This window comes from Cervus elaphus, chromosome 19 (genome assembly GCF_910594005.1).
Source record: "Cervus elaphus chromosome 19, mCerEla1.1, whole genome shotgun sequence".
Classification (NCBI taxonomy): domain Eukaryota; kingdom Metazoa; phylum Chordata; class Mammalia; order Artiodactyla; family Cervidae; genus Cervus; species Cervus elaphus.
The window spans coordinates 66573284-66590440 of record NC_057833.1 but is presented as its reverse complement, the minus strand read 5'-3'; the positions used below and the strand labels follow the sequence as shown (position 1 = coordinate 66590440).

The 17157-nt window shown below is 43.6% G+C and overlaps 1 protein-coding gene across 1 annotated transcript in view; it reads right to left on the bottom strand.

The window, feature by feature from the left end:
- Positions 1–17105, bottom strand: part of COL6A6 (collagen type VI alpha 6 chain) — a 147041-nt gene extending 129936 nt beyond the window's left edge. The window contains exon 1 of the mRNA XM_043874966.1: positions 16900–17105. The gene's annotated coding sequence lies outside the window, so the exon portion shown is untranslated. The remainder of the gene's footprint in view (positions 1–16899) is intronic.
- Between the last annotated feature and the right edge of the window lie 52 nt (positions 17106–17157).

The window sequence follows — 17157 nt, the reverse complement described above, 5'->3', positions numbered from 1 at the left end:
TGTGGTGGCATCTCTTGCTGCAATGCATGGGCTCTAGAGCACAGGCTCAGTCGTTGTGACTCATGGGCTCAGTTGCCCTGCAGCACGTGGGATCTTCCTGGAGCAGGGATCCAACCTGTGTCCCCTCCATTAGTGGGCAGATTCTCAACCAGTGGATCACCAGGGAAGTCTGTCTGGCCACGCTTCTGCCCTCTACCCTTCCTCCTGCTCATCCTCATCCTCCAGGTCTTTTTGCAATCCTCTTTTCTCGGGGAGGTCCTCTCCTGTCCTCATAAATTAGATCTCCATTGTGACTTTTCTCCCATTGGACCTTATTACTTTTCTTCATAACACACCACAAATCTGTGTTTAAACCTTCATTTGAGTGTTTATCTCATTCATGTCTGTCCCCCTGCTAGACTGGAAGCTTCACAAGGGTGGAGGCTGGGACTCAAGGCATAAGAAAGAGCTCAGAAAGGTACAAATCACTCTGGGTGGTGTTTCCAAGAAAAGGCAATGGAGAGAGGAATGTGGGCAATGTTGGAAGTGACCTGGCGGATGTAAACCAAAGGAATGTCACTCACCATCTGGTTCCACAGGATGAAGTCATTAGCCACTGCAGTCGTCAATCTATAGTATGCCCTGAAAGGAGTTCAAGGATGAAGAATAGGAAGAGATATTCTGTGCTTTGGGGAAATAGGCCAAACAAGACTTTAGAAAATTAGATATATTTCAGGAGAAATTTTTATGAACCCACATCCTTACATTTTCCCGTACTTACAAAAGCACTAAAATCACTAACTGAAAAATCTGTCCCTTCTCATTAGCAGTGACCTTCTACTAAGGTGCATGCTGGGTTGCATGTATTCTTTAATCAAAATCACACTACATAGGCCTGCACCTCCCAAGTCTCATATCTTCAAAGCAGTTCCTCAGAGCTACCAGAAAGTTATCTTGCAGGCCACAGTCCTCAGTAAGACACTGAATAAAACTCAACTCACAGTTTTTAGATTGTGTGTGTGTTTTCCCAGTCAACATGGAAAATAACAGAACCAATTACTATGTAGATCAGGAAGGGTGCAGTGTAGAAGCTCCTGGATGAGGTAGGTGCAGCTAGGTTAGATCTAATTTCTTCTCTTTGTATTCCAGGGTTAAATATTACTGTTCAATCACACAGAAGCATCGAAGGGCTTTGGTAAAGCTCCACAGACCACAGAGAAAGGATCCAATTTTACCAGCTGTTCATTAAATGAAATATATATATATATATATATATATATGTATATGTGTGTGTGTATATATATATATATGTACATATATATATATGTAATCTCAGGAATTTAATTAGAAAGGCAGAGGTCCAAGGATGTGATCACTGCTTGAAAAAGTTACATTTCAGGCAGCTTTTCCCTTCCAAGTGAACCAAAGAAACCCTTAACTGCATTCTGTTCTTTTTTTCCCTCTTAATCACAGCTTGCCTCAACTGACTTTTTTCCAAAATGCCCTTGGGGAGTGAACATTTTTGAATGGCTAACTTCTTGTATGAAGATTAAGCACGCCAGTTGCTCTTGTCTGAAGCTGTAGCATTTTTTCTCTTTTTTAAATTGCTCAAGTCAGATGGCTGAGGCTGACCTCCTTCTGGTCTGAGGCATAACACTCACAGATAATGAAACAAAAAGATGTAAATGAACTTATTTCCAAAACAGAAACAGACCCACAGACATAGAAAACAAACATATAGTTATGAAAGGGGGATAAATTAGGAGGTTGGGATTAACAGATACACACGACTATATATAAAATAAACAACAAGGACCTACTGTATGGAATAGGGAACTATACTCAATATTTTGTAATAATCTATAAGGGAAAATAATCTGTAAAGGAAGCTGAACTGAATCACTTTGTTGTACACCTGAAACGAACACAACACTGTAAACCAACTCTACTTCAATAAAATACAATTAAATTAAATAAATAAAACAAAACACAGTGTGATAAGGTCAATTATTTCTTCCTGGAGAAGAAAACAAGCTCAAAGAAAGAAAGAACGCCACAGACTCAAGTTGCCTCAATAGAGCCTCCCAAGGGTTATTAGGGAATGCTGCTGCATTTGCGTGGAGTCTCCCATTAGGAGTATTTGAAGTACATTTGGTAATTCCTTCCTCCCTCAAGTAAGAGAGTACTGAGTTTGGAAGGCGCTCTGCTGCACAAGGGAAAGTAGCTTGTATGAAGAAGGTGGAAAAGTGGGTTCTAGTCCAGACTGAGAGACCTTTTAGGCCAATCTTTTAACTTCAACTCTCACTCATTTCCCTTATCTGTAAATTAGGTAGTTTAATATACTTATTTGTCTTCCCTAGTGGCTCAGACAGTAAAGCGTCTGCCTGCAATGTGGAAGACCCGAGTTCGATCCCTGGGTTGGGAAGATACCCTGGAGAAGGAGATGGCAACCCACTCCAGGATTCTGGCCTGGAAAATTCCACGGACAGAGGAGCCTGGTAGGCTACAGTCCATGGGGTCACAAACAGTCAGACATGACTGAGCCACTTCACTTCACTATACTTATTTATTCACTCATTTTTAAACGTAAGGCCCTGTGTGGGCAGCAGATGGGCAGAAGGGTAAAACCAGATGTGGTCTTCTTCTTTAAGGCTCTTCCAATCCTCTGGGAGAGCAATGTATTTTTCAAAGAACGACACCAATAAGTGTAAAATGACAACAGTGTTATATGCTGAAAAGAAGAGGTTTCCCTGAGGCTCCTCAGCCCATCCATCAGTGAGTCTGCCAACAGTACCTGCAAATCTAACCACTCTTACCACCTCCTACCCAGGTCCACACCACCACTGCTTCTTGCCTGGGTTATGACACTAGCAGATTTAGCGTTTTGATTCTTGCCCTTCTTCATACTTTCTTCAGGCATTCGTCAGGATGATCTCTGAAGACCATACATTTGATCCATATCCCATGTTCAAAATCTCCAATGACTTTCCATGAAGCTTAGATTAAAATGAGCCACAAGTCTCCAAGGACAGAGGGCGTGCCCCCTGACCTGATTTTGTCCTCTTTACACTTCCTCTCATTACCCACCTTCAGTCACACTGGCCTCCTTTGCTTTTCCCATGCACGTGTTGTTCCTGTCTCCTTTCTGCCCCAGGCAATCTTGTTTTGCTCCCAAGTTCACTCGGGTTTCTGCTCAAATGTCAGCTCCTCCTGAGACGCAGGAGATGGCCTTCCTGACCACCCATCCAAAATAACCTCCCATGCCCTTACTACCCGATTAAACACCTCTGTTTTTCCCTAGCATTTAGCACATTTGTTGACTTTATTACTTATGTCTTCCCTGGAGGTAAGACTTTGCCCATCTTGTTTCCCAGAACCTAAAATATGGCTGACACATAGAAAGACACTCAATAATTATTTGTCAAATTATCATACGCTGGGATGGCATGTAATGAAGAGAAATGATTAATTCAGAAGTCAGGAAAGGCTCCCTTAAGGGGCTGCTGTTTAAGGTGATATGTAGGGGAATGGTGAGAGTTAACCAGGCCAAGAGGGGTGTGTTATGCTAGGAGGGAGGAGGGCTTGTGTCAAGGTCCTGTGGCAGAAAGAACAGATGGTCATGGAGCCAAAGGAAGTCCAGTATGACTGGAACACAGAGTGAAAGGGAGCATGGCATTTGTTGAGGCTGAAAAAGCAGCAGCCAGGCCATGTGTGGATTTGCAGGATCTACTAACGATTTCTGCTTTTATCCCAAGATTAGTGGGAAGACATTATATATGTTAACTGTGGAGATGGATGGGGGAGAAACAATCACTTTTGTTATAAAACATGTGGATGTGCATGCTAAGTTACTTCAATTGTGCTGACTCTTTGCAACCCTATGGACTGTAGCCCGCCAGGCTCCTCTGTCCACGGGGATTCTCCAGGTTGAATACTGAAGTGGGTTGCCATGCCCTCCCCAGGGGATCTTCCTGACCCAGGGATCGAACCTGCATCTCTTACATCTCCTGCATTGACAGGCAGGTTCTTTACCACTAGTGCCACTTGGGAAGCCCAAAACCTACTTGAAATAATCTGTGAGACCCATTTTTGCTCTGAAATTTTTGGATCCTATGAAAAGTCAAAGAGCAAAACGAGAATGAGCTTTGAAAATATTAGACAAAGTCAATTTCAATGACCAAGATTCAGTCCACTGAAAAGTAAGAGATAAATGAAAACCAAATAACACTGAGTCAAAATTTCCCTTTATCCTGAAAAACCCAACTTATGAGCTATTACTTTAGATCATGCAGGGATCTAAGTTGAGCATCAGCATTCAAAGGTTCAGAAGCACACATTTTCTAGCAGGCCCAGCAGAATAGACAGGTCACAGTGTCAAGCTCTGACATCAGGAATTCAAATACCCTTCAGGTCAGTGCTGATTTTCAGAAATTGATGCATCGTGAAACCTTCAGACCCTCATCAGTGAAAGGGGGATAATGATAGTACCACTTTTCTCACTGAGTTGTTGTGGATTAAATCTGATGATGCCTATAACAAGGTTAATAAGTGATAAGGTAATTGACATAGAGTATCCATAGTATCCACTATTTCCATGACATGGAGAATTGGAGATCCACTGTGTGAAAAAAAATCTGGAGGCAACCATCTCTTTCTACCCGGGTGGTTCTAACTTTGTCACCTATTCTTGTCACATCTTCTTTCTCAGCTGGGAGTTACAGACACACAAATATGGAGCCACAATCTCTCCAGTGTCCACTGTGCTACCCAGCTCAATTCCTTGATTCCTTGGAAAGCTGTTGATTGAGATGACAGCAGAACATCCATGCCTAATTGCAACTTCCTTCATGAAGAAATGGAAAGAACTAAAGGAGCAAGAAATAAATAAAAAGAGAAAAGAGATACATAAAACCCTCAGGCTTTGGGGAGAAAAAAAATCATCTATCTAAAGTACTTTGCATCTAGGGATACATAAATGTGGATTTATGAAGTGGGTCTCAAATGTTGATAATGCTATCAACTATTAATTTACCCATTTTTCTTAGTATAATGATTGTTAATTACAAATGGCTGAAGTGAAGTCTGAAAGTTGCTCAGTCGTGTCCAACTCTTTGCGACCCCATGGACTATATAGTCCATGGAATTCTCCAGGCCAGAATACTGGAGTGGGTAGCCTTTCCCTTCTCCAGGGGATCTTCCCAACTCAGGGATCGAACCCAGGTCTCCCACATTGCAGGCAGATTCTTTACCAGCTAAATCACAAGGGAAGCCCACAAATGGCTAAGTGTGCACAAATTTGAGGGATGTATAGAAATAAAGAGCATTTATAAACTTTGTGTATCAGAGTGGGATGAGCATCCCAGGCTCAGTGAACTTAAAAAGTAGATTGCCATAAGTTTACGTAGGTGTGCCAAAGCAGTAACTTACTAAATATTATTTAAAAGTCTTTCTTAAAAAACTAAATACAGAGCTGCTATAATATTTATAGTTTTCAAATGATAGTTTTCTCCAAATATATCCCAGGAGCAGGATCCTGTAATGTAATGAAAAGTCAAACAAGCAGCTGACAATGAACTTTTGAAAATATTAATCAAAGTCAATTTTAATGACAGAATTTCAGTCCTGTAATCCCACTCCTGGGCATATATCTGGAGAAAACCATAATTTGAAAAGATACATGCACCCCAATGTCTTTGCAGCACAATTTACAATAGCCAAGACATGGAAGCAACCTATGTGTTCATCGACAGCCAAATGGATAAAGAAGATGTGGTATGTATGTATGTATACACACACACACACACATACATATATGTAGGCTTTCCTGATAGCTCAGTTGGTAAAGAAACTGCCTGCAATGCAGGAGACCACGGTTCGATTCCTGGGTCAAGAAGATCCCCTGGAGAATCCCTGGAGAAGGGAAAGGCTACCCACTCCAGTATTCTGGCCTGGAGAATTCCATGAACTGTATAGTCCATGGAGTCACAAAGAGTCAGACACAACTGAGCAACTTTCACTTTGACACACACACACATATCTATCTATATCTATATATATAATGGAATATTATTCCGCAATAAAAGGAATGAAATAATGTCATTTGTAGCAACATGGATAAACCTGGAGATAATGATACTAAGCCAAATAAGTCAGGAAGAGAGACAGTTACCATATGCTATCACTTGTATATGTGGAATCTAAAACACAACACAAATGAACATATCTATGAAGCAGAAATAAGTTCACAGTCATAGAGAATAAATGTGTGATTAACAAAGGGAAAAGGAGGGGAGGGATAAAGTAAGAATTGGGGATTAATATACACAAACTAATAAATAAAATAAATGAACAGCAAGGACCTACTGAATAGCACAGGGAGCTAACTCAGTGTCTGGCAATAATTTATAATGGAAACGATTCTAAAAAGTCTATCTGTATGTGTTTATGGCTAAATCACTTTGCTGCATACCTGAAGCTAACACAGCATTATAAATCAACTATATTTCAAGAAAGCTTTAAATAATTAAAATTAAAAATAAAAGCCCTGTACATGTGCAGATACATAGCTCTTGAAGTTACTTTTTTATCCTAATTTTTACCCAAATTATGTATTTAACCAGTTTCCCATTACTAAAGTATGAAAAGTTTTTTGCCTTAATCATTGCCCAGTGCAAATCTGTTAATTAATTTAGTCCTTACCTCCACCCAGTTAAATCTACAAATGTGCAGCTGGGTTTGTAAGGATTTTCAGAAGTTCCTGGAAGCCCAAGAATGAGATGCTTAATGGTGTGTTTCAAGAACGATGACAGCAATCCTGGAGAAGGGGGAAACTGAGGAGGAATTGCAGTGGAGAATAATTTTTTAAGGCAAAATTCTTGGAATAAGCTCCTCAGTTTAGAAGCTGGATTCATGGCATTAACCCAGGAAATGCAGATGTTGAAGCCGGAGGAGAAGGATTATTTGGAAGAAACTGTGTGTGAGGGAACTAGGCACCTTATATGTTATTATATCACTTTCATTTCCAAGCATACTCTCCACCTCGGGTTTGAAAGCAGGATAATTTTAGCTACATGGTACTTTCCTCCTTCTGGCTTCCACCCAAAGCCCCTCTATCAGAGTGCCCTTTAAACTTAGGCATCCTGCAACATGGGCTTTACCATCTCATAACATCACAGGCTCAGGTCAAGCATAATGCTTATCTTGATGAATCTAAAAGAAAAATCTTCTGTTCAGTACCAATGAACAAAATCCTCTCAACCTCTGTGTTTGGATAGAATTTATACTTTAGATGTGAAAATGAAAGTTCAGAGAGCTTATGTGACTTGCTCTTGGTCATCACCTAGTAAGGAAGCCTCGATTTCAATTCATTTCTTCTGCAGTGGATGTTTACTGAGTATCTAATAAGTGGTTAGTACTGAAGATAACTTGGTGAACATAAAAGACAAAGCAATCACAGTTCAGTGGAAATGGTGGGAACTCAAGGTATGGTAGGGACTCAGGGAAGGGTATCTTACCTAGTAGGTGGGACTCGGTAATACTTTCCCAAGGAATGGGCATGTTAGCTGAGCCTAAGGGGAGAGAAGGAGTACGCCAGATTTAAGCCCAGAGAATACTATTCTAGGTGGAGGAAATTCCAAATGTTAATGGCAGGAGGTGAAAGAGAGCAAGGTCTCCTGAAGGATTGGCCATGGTAGCAAAGAAATAGGCCAGAGGCAGGAAGAGGTGAATTAAGGTTGGATAGTGGGGGATTTTCAACTATGGCAAAGATTTTGAATTTAATCCAAAGGCAATGGAGGATTTTAGGCAGAAAAAAAATTATGAGCAGGCAGTTTTAGGGAATTCACTTGAAGCTGAAATATGGAAAATGCTAGAAGAGGAGAAAGACTGGAGCAGGGAGGTGGTCAAGGAGGCAATTGTGGTCTGGGTGAAAAAGAGGATGGTGTTTGGGGACCAAGAGCAGAGTCAACAGGGAGGATGGAGAGGGGTTTGCAGAAATCAGCAGGAAACAAATGGTAGGATGTAGAGACTGATTAGATAGGACTGAAGAAGACTAGGAAGAAGAACGGGGCTTTTAGGCTGTTTTGGTGGAAGATGTTTGGACAGTTAGATGTCTGGGTCTGAGTTCCACGGAGAGGTCTGGCTTGGGGTTGGAGGTGGATTAGTAAGTAACCAGGAAATGTGATGGCAAATTTCATGAGTCAATTTGACTGAGCTAAGAGATGGCAAGGGCTTCCCAGTTGGCCCTGGTGGTAAAGAGCACACCTGCCAATGCAGGAGACATAAGTGATGTGGGTTCAATCCCTGGGTCAGGAAGATCCCCTGGAGGAGGGCATGGCAACTCACTCCAGTATTCTTGCCTGGAGAATCCCACGGACAGAGGAGCTTGGTTACAGTCCATAGGGGTGCAAAGGGCTGGACACAACTGAAGCAACTACGCGTGCAAGAGATGATAAAACATTACTTCTGGGTTTGCCTATGAGGGTGTTTCCTGTAGAGATTAGTATTTGGATTGGCAGAATGAATACAGAAGATAACCTTCACCACGGCAACTGGGCATCATCCAATCCACTGATGGCCTGATTAGAACACAAAGTCAGAGAAAGGGTGAATCTGCTCTCCTTCTTGAGCTAGAAAGTCCATTTACTTCTGCCCTTGGATTATGGAGCTCTTGATTCTCAGGCCTTCAGACTCAGACTGATGATACCACTGACTTTCCTGGGCCTTGGCTTGTAAGTGGAAGATCAACGGACTTTTCAGCCCCATAATCATGTGAACCAATTCCTATCATTAATATCCACTTCTACATACCTCCATATATCTTATTAGAGAGACCTACCACAGGAAAGAAGTGGTGACCAAAGCTGTGAGTGGGTGGGAACATCCACCAGAAATATCGAGACACTGGTCCCATTCTGTGGAGCATGGGTTTGAGCCACTTCTCATAACCCCTGGAAGATGCTATTTCTCTAAAGATGGGGTCACACTGAGCCTTTGCTGATATCTCCCTCCATGGGCTCCTGATGCAGTTCTCAGAGAGCTCATGGGATTTCAGGATCAGGTTACAACCAACAAGCCAACTGACCCAGATACAATTGAAATAGCACTAGCTGGGGGCAAAATTCTGTTCAAAATCCTGTGGAAAGCAAGAATTCCATTCTTGATTCATGTGGGGAGAGAGCAAATTAGCCAAGATGGCGTGTTCAGGCCCTCTGCCCTCACATTTTGTAAATGATGACTATGTAATGGCTGAGAGCCTTTGTAGTGCTGCACATGAGCATCACAAGGTACTTGCTTGGTCACGGGTTGTGTGTGGCAATGTTGTGCCTTGTTACGTCTGCTTCTACAGCTGCTGTACCAGCCAGAAGAGAACAAATGTGTCTGCAGTTCCTCTTTGCATTTTCTTCTAGCCTCTTAGCTTGCACCTTGCCTACCATGGGTTCAGCAAATGGCACACACAGTGAGGAACAGCGAGAACAATTGGCATAGTGAGCAGGGTCAGTGATACAATGGGGATAGTCGGCAGAATACGCAGAAGGCAGAAGAGTCTAAGACTCCACTGGATGGCGGAAGCCAGTGGCCACCATACAGCATGTGGTACCCGGTAGCCATGGTCCTCTTGGTGTGGGCCCTGGTGGAAGACTGGGAGATGGTGGACTGGTCACCACACAGCCTTGAGAAGGCATTAAGGTGGTAAATTCCCATTTGCTGGACAGAGCGGCACATACTGCCACTGGCACCATGGGGTGGATGTTCCTGATTGCCTTGAAGGTGAATATGGACAGTGACCTCCATGATGATGCATAAGGGCACACATTGCAGAGACAAGAGGAAGGCTAGAGCATTGCACGTACATGCTGGAGCAAGAGGTGTGTGGCCTTGAGGAACCCAGTGCCTTTGACTATGAGGTAAAATGAGGGATGATGACAAGGAACACTGAGACCACCAGTCCCCATTTGGCAGTGAGGACTGTCACACGGCAGAAAGTGAAGTGCGAGCAGCCAGTGGTTCAAGGGGGGCATCCCCAATGGGCCCCCAATATTACTGAGTTCATGACATATCGACCATATACTCAGGTGGAGTTGGTTGATGTGGGTAAGCAATTTTGGTAAAAGCAAAGGGAACCTTGGCAGCTTGGCTTTTGTGACTCTGGGATACAGGGGTAGGCCCAGCACCTGTGGGGGTTTTGTGGGTCCTTACTGAGGGAAGTGGAAGGAACAGCATGTGAGATGCCATTTTGAAAGTGTGAAGACCCCAAGGGGGGCCCAAACTGGCGGGGGCCCCATCTGGGTTATGCAGATGCAAATAGGGACTGATTTCTGTGAAGGTATACTGTAAAGACTGTGTCTTATGCAGAACATTGTACTGTAGAGGCTGTGTCCTATGATGGAGATTTAGAATAGTGTACTGAGAAGGCTGTGTCCTATGTAGAACAGTGTACTGTGAAGGCTGTTTCTTATGATGTATATCTAGAACAGTGTACCATGAAGGCTGTGTCCTATGGAGAACAGTGTACTGCGAAGGCTGTTTCTTATGATGTATATCTAGAACAGTGTACAATGAATGATGTGTCCTATGCAGAATAGTGTACCATGAAGGCTGTGTCCTATGGAGAACAGTATACTGTGAAGGCTGTGTCTTGTGCAGAACAGTGTACTGTGAAGGCTGTTTCTTATGACGTATATTTAGAACAGCATACTGTGAAGGCTGTGTCCTATGTAGACAGTGTACCATGAAGGCTGTGTCCAATGTAGAACAGTGTACCATGAGGGCTGTGTCCTATGTAGAATGGCGTGTACCATGAAGGTTGTGTCCTATGTAGAATGGTGTACCATGAAGGCTGTGTCCTATGTAGAACAGTGTACTGTGAAGGCTGTGTCCTATGTCGACAGTGTACGGTAAAGGCTGTGTCCTATGTCGACAGTGTACTGTGAAGGCTGTGTCCCATGTAGAACGGTGTACTGTGAAGGCTGTGTCCTATGTAGACAGTGTACCATGAAGGCTGTGTCCTATGTAGAACGGTGTACTGTGAAGGCTGTGTCCTATGTAGAACGGTGTACTGTGAAGGCTGTGTCCTATGTTGACAGTGTACAGTAAAGGCTGTGTCCTATGTCGACAGTGTACTGTGAAGGCTGTGTCCCATGTAGAACGGTGTACTGTGAAGGCTGTGTCCTATGTAGACAGTGTACTGTGAAGGCTGTGTCCTGTGTAGACAGTGTACCGTGAAGGCTGTGTCCTGTGTAGACAGTGTACTGTGAAGGCTGTGTCCTATGTAGACAGTGTACTGTGAAGGCTGTGTCCTATGTAGACAGTGTACCATGAAGGCTGTGTCCTATGTAGACAGTGTACTGTGAAGGCTGTGTCCTATGTAAAACAGTGTACCGTGAAGGCTGTGTCCTGTGTAGACAGTGTACTGTGAAGGCTGTGTCCTATGATGTAGACAATGTATTGTGAAGGCTGTGTCCTTGGATGTAGAAGACTGATCATATGGATGAGGTGTGAATGCCTTAAAAAAAAATCCCCTCCTTGAAGGGGTGGTCCCGGCACGTTTAGTTCCATAGTAATAAAATTCCACAGGAGTGGAGTTGCCTCTGCAGAGGGTTTCCTGCACTCTCATAAAGACAGACAGTGGACTGGACTTGGCCATGGCAGATAAAGGCACTCCACATGGAGTGGGTGGCCCTTTTAACCCCGTGAGGGCAAGGACTGCAACATGCATTCCAGATGATGCCCGACATTGAGTTTTGCTATGTGTTGGGGATGTAACTGTTTGCTGTTGTAGGATGTGTGTTCAACTGGTAGCATTGTGTGCTAGGAGGATGCTACAGAGGGCAGAACCTACATAATCCATGGGACAAGAGACCCTGAAGGGGTGGAGTGTGGGGAGAGAGAAAATTAGACAAGATGGCACATTCAGGCTCTCACCCCATGTTTCATAAATAATGACTATGTAACAGCTGAGATCATTTATAGCATTATGCATGCATGTCACAGGCAGATTCTCTACCTGTGAATAAAGAATCTGCCTGCAATGCAGGAGACCCATGTTTGATCCCCGGATCAGGAAGATCCCCTGGAGAAGGGAATGGCAACCCACTCCAGTCTTCTTGCCTGGAGAATCCCATGGACAGAGGAGCCTGGCAGGCTACAGTTTATGGGTTTGCAGAGTCGGACACGACTGAGCGACTTTCACTTCACTTCATGCATGCCACAAGGTACTCGCTTAGTCACAGGTTGTGTGTGGTGATGTTGTGTTACGTACGCTGTTATGGCTGTTGTACCAGCCAGAAGAGAATAAATGCATCTGCAGTTCCCATGGCTCCTAGCATTTTCTTCTGGCCTCTCGGCTCCCATCTTGCCTACCATGGGTTCAGCGAATAGTGTACACAGTGAGATACAGCAAGACAACTAGCATCACAAGCAGGATGAAGAGCAATACAATTCACCTTTGGCTAGACTACAATCTACAGAATACTTAGGGCTACAACACTGCCTGTATTGAAACCATTAACAAGGACATAGTAGGTTGGGTTCCCTCAAGGCAGAGTCTAGGCAAGAATTTGTGCAACAAGTTTATTGAGGAGAGGATCCCTGGACTCACTGGTAGACGGGCAGGGAGGTGAGACAGGGAGCCAGGTAGAGCTGTGAATGAGCAAGTGGGTTAGCGTTCTGGGCAGCTGGAGCTCATCCCCTTGGGCACCTTGGGAAGAACATAAAGATCAGACCTCAAGAGTGGCCTCCCCCAAGGTGTGAGAAGCCTGAGGATACTTATTCACCAGCTTTCATCAGTTACTGGGTAAGCGGTTGCTCCCAGAGTGAGTCAACCATGCTCCCAAGGCCAGAGAAAAGCCTTAAGGCCTCCACGGGGGTTTGACATAAGAAGCCTGCAGCTAGCACTGAAACACCAAACGCAGAACGACACACATAAGGCTCTGATATCCTCTGCCAGCCAGCGGAGAAGAGAAAAGCCTGGGCATTAGGGAAATCTACTACAACACAAAACACCATCTGCCCAGAGAAATGCATACACAAATGTGATTGATCACAGCGTTATCCACACCTACTGACTTATGGTGAGGTGGGGTACCGAAAGATAGCGCATGGGCCATTTGATACACTGGGGTATTTTTTTTCCCACCAAACAAAAACTGCCAAATATGACTCTGACACGCCCAGGATCTTCAAAGTTCTATTGCATTTGGACTCATGCAATGGAGAATTTCAGTCACAACATCTTGCCAGACATTCATCAAGTTGTTTTTAAAGGACTCAATAAGTGATTAGCTTATGGGTTTTCAAGCCAACACAAATGCCTTTGCCAACTAACTCTGGCAAAATCTTTCCCCACTAAAGTTTAGGATACACTACTTAAAGCATTGCAAAAACATGTTTGAGTCAAATCAATACCCCATCATTAACTATAAATGGCTAAAGAATCATTAAATGTATACATATTATCTCTTTGTGATTTGAGGGGAATGCTAAGGCCTGAGACAGAGTTGGTTTAGATGCTTTATTGTTCTTGCCTCCTCTCCATCTTTTGAGCATTTGGGGGAAAACTTTCTTTTCATGGAAAAATTAAATCAGCAAATTTCCTGAGGTTTGCTGTTTAGAATCATAAAAAGTGTTAGCTTTTAGGGTTATCTCAGTCAATCAAAATGACTCATAAAGGTAAGATTTAGAATCTTTCTTCTTTAGCAAAAGACATAAGCAAGAGGTGATCCTGCTTCTTCTGTCTGGATTTTCTCAGTGCAACTGCTCCAGATTTACATGAAAAGGGTCCATCAGTCAGACTTTCACTAAAATTGCAAAATGACTTAAAGTTAGTCATTTATTTATCAAACATTTCTTGAGTACCGACTAAGCGCCAGGTACTGTGGGAAACATAGCGGTTACAAGAACCACAGGAGACCTTTCCTTCTGTGCATTGCTTATGTTAGCCAAACAGTATCCATTTTTATTCATGGTATCTTCATCCAAATTTCCCTGTCATCACCCTGGGGTCACCCCAAGAAAAGACAAGTTTGGAATGAGGGTGAGGAATCTGGAAAAGGAGGGAGACCAAATCTTTCTAACTACTATTTCTTCATTGAAAAAGTCTGGCCTTAACTGTTCTGCAAAGCATCCTGTATGCCTTCTAAATTTTCCATTCCCTTGAAGAACTGAAGGTTGCTTTATAGGCCTTTAATTTAAAATTCTGAAAATGTAAACCTAATGCCTTTCTGCTGAAAGTAGAAAGATATTTTTGTTATCACAAAACCATTATCCAAAGACACTAAAACAGTGAGTGCACTTTTCAAAGTCTTCGACCTGCAGGCACCACTGGACTTCTAGAAAATTTCCTCTAACTTGTAAAGCAAAAGAGGCAAAGAGACACAGAATGAATTAGAACAGCCACAACTCCCAAACAGCTCTTTCGGGATGGCAGCATGCCTGAGTGACTGGTCTTTCCTTAAATGATCTCTACCAACTGGAACACCTCCAGGTGGAAAAGGGAGATTACAACGTTGAGTGAGTTATGCATGTCTATGAATCATGTTACAATCATCTTACACTCCATGGCAACAAGGTATTTCAGTGAGATCAAAATATGGACTAAAATTGGGCTCAACGATAAATGAATTATTGGGAACACTTCTAGGGGTCTTGACCCTTAAGAATTACCACGACCATCACCCTCGTTTATTGATCATATGTGTCTGGCATTTTATAAGGATCTTTTTTTCTTTCCTCACATATCCCTGTGAGGTATGTAGGTAGCATGCTCCCTGTGATAAATGAGAAAAGATTCAGAGAGATTAAGCGGCTGTCCAAGCTCTTCTATGGGCTTCCCTGGTGGCTCAGCTGGTAAAGAATCCACCTGCAATGCTGGAGACCTGGGTTCGATCCCTGGTTGGGAAGATCCCCGGGAGAAGGGAAAAGCTACCCACTCCAGTGTTTTGACCTGGAGAATTCCATAGACTGTATAGTCCATGGGATCGTTAGACACACGACTGAATGACTTTCACTTCACTTCACTTCACTTCAAGCTCTTCTATAATTTGAATCTAGATTCTTTTCAGAGCAAAGCTAATCCACTTCCTACTTTAAATAGCAATGACAAGAAACAACAAAAAGGTCAGGACAAGAGAAAAAAGGTTTTAGCCAACTTTTGATCACCCTGAAGAAGTCTTATATTCATGACATTTATAAAAGAAGAAGCATAGAAAAATCTTCATACTTATTTCTTGGGACTGTAAGAGTGAGTGATTTTTGGTTACAAATACACCCTCATTAGTTGGGACCACTTTTATTTATCTGTATATTGTATACCTGGCAATAGTATATTTTTGAGAAATTCCAGGGACAGTAGATATTTACTGCCAAGGAAGATATTTTCAGTCATTTTTAATACTATTGTATTAGCAGGACTACATAGAATGCCATGTATATAGAGGCATAATGCACCAACTTTTATCCACAGCGCTTATAATCTGACTTTTGTTTGGTGTCCTAATTAGTCACTCTTGGCACTCTCCATGTAAATAGATTAAGAAAAAATTCATTCTTGATAAACATTCCAAATATCCAAACTTTCTTGCAGTTTGGACTATCTGAAGGGGATGTGAAAAGTGCAAGTTGCAAGTATGTTATGTTTAACAACGGGGTTTTTTGAGAATTGTTTCACAAGAAGATTTAGTAAGAGCAGATGGTTTTTCTTACTACAGAAAAGGTGAAAGATGATTCTTCAAGGAGTGCTTCCCATAAAGTTTTTTATGTACACCATAAAATTTGATTTCACATGGCACAGCATCCTTTTGGACAGTTTTCTAACCTGGACCTTTGAGTAAAAGATAAGCTTCCCTTTCAGGTTTCCTTTGCACTTCTAATATTTTGGAATAAAATGTGGGAGGAGGGAGAAAGCTGATAACTTCCTTTATGAAGGAAAACTTTTAAGGCCACCTATATATTAGACAATGCTATACTGGAAAGTTTTATCTTAAAATAGTACTCATCAAATAGATCCTTCTTTTAAAAAAGCAGTGTGACTGTGGATTCGGTAACTGCAGAAATTCTTAATGAAAGACTTGTAATAGCTTTCCTGTCTTAAGTCTCATGATTTTTACAGACACCTCAGGTATTGCTAATCAACATTACCACCCTAGTCCCCTATGGAAACCTTTCCTCCAACTGACAAAGACCACCTCTAATATCTCCATAGAGTAGACTTCTAAAAAGAGAAATGAGAAATCTTTATCACAAAAGGACACAGAAGAAAATAAATGACGTCCTAGGGCCAATATTTTCCCTCTTCCCGCCTGCCTGCCCTTACCCGCCCCGTTGACATCATTTGCACAGTTGAGCCGAGCCAGCTAGCTGAGGATCCACTCACTGCAGAATGTTACTGGGCATTCATAAAAGGGCGGATTTCCCCGTCTTCTCTCCTCCCTTCAATCAACAATAAAACTTCAAGCAGCTTTAATGAATCTGGGTGACTGCAGGAGCAAACGTACATGCTGGGTCTGGACGGGCTTGGAAGGGACTTTTCTTGACCCCGGCTGGTTACAACCTCATCCATCCATTCCCCGTTCGGTCCCGGGTGCCTGCCACACTCCAGACCCTGTGCTGGGCGTGGGGACACCGTTAGTGAATGGGGGCAGTCGTGAGGTGCGAAACAGGGAGCCGGGTGCAGAGAGCGACCCGAGGGTGCCGTGCGCTCTCCAAGGGGAGGATGCGAGAAAAAGTCGCAGCGAGGGCAGCGAACGCTGCCTGGAGGAGGTGGAAACAAGCGGCGGGTTTGAGCTTCTTACACTCCTTCGTTCCTTTCCCGGGGTCCTCACGCAGCACCCTCCATCCGGCGCGTCCCTTCCCTGCATCCACTGACCACTTGCCAACCTAGTTTTGGCTCTGGTCGGTCCGGCCAACGGCGGCTCCAGCGCTTACCTCGGGGAAACGTCCTCGCGGTCCCCTGCCCTTCTGGAGCCCGGGCAGATCTCGCAGCGCGCGGAGCAGAGCGCAAGGCACCGCCGGGAGCTCAGTGCCCAGTGCCCCGCGCCGGGGAGACCGGCGGTGACCGGGGAGACGCTGGAAGGGAGGAGGCGGCGCGGGCAGCCTCTGGCCTCCCGGTGTCCCGCAGGCGGGCGTTAGCTCCCAACCCCTCTTCGCTGCTATATAAACGCTTCTCCCCGCCCCCAGCCGACC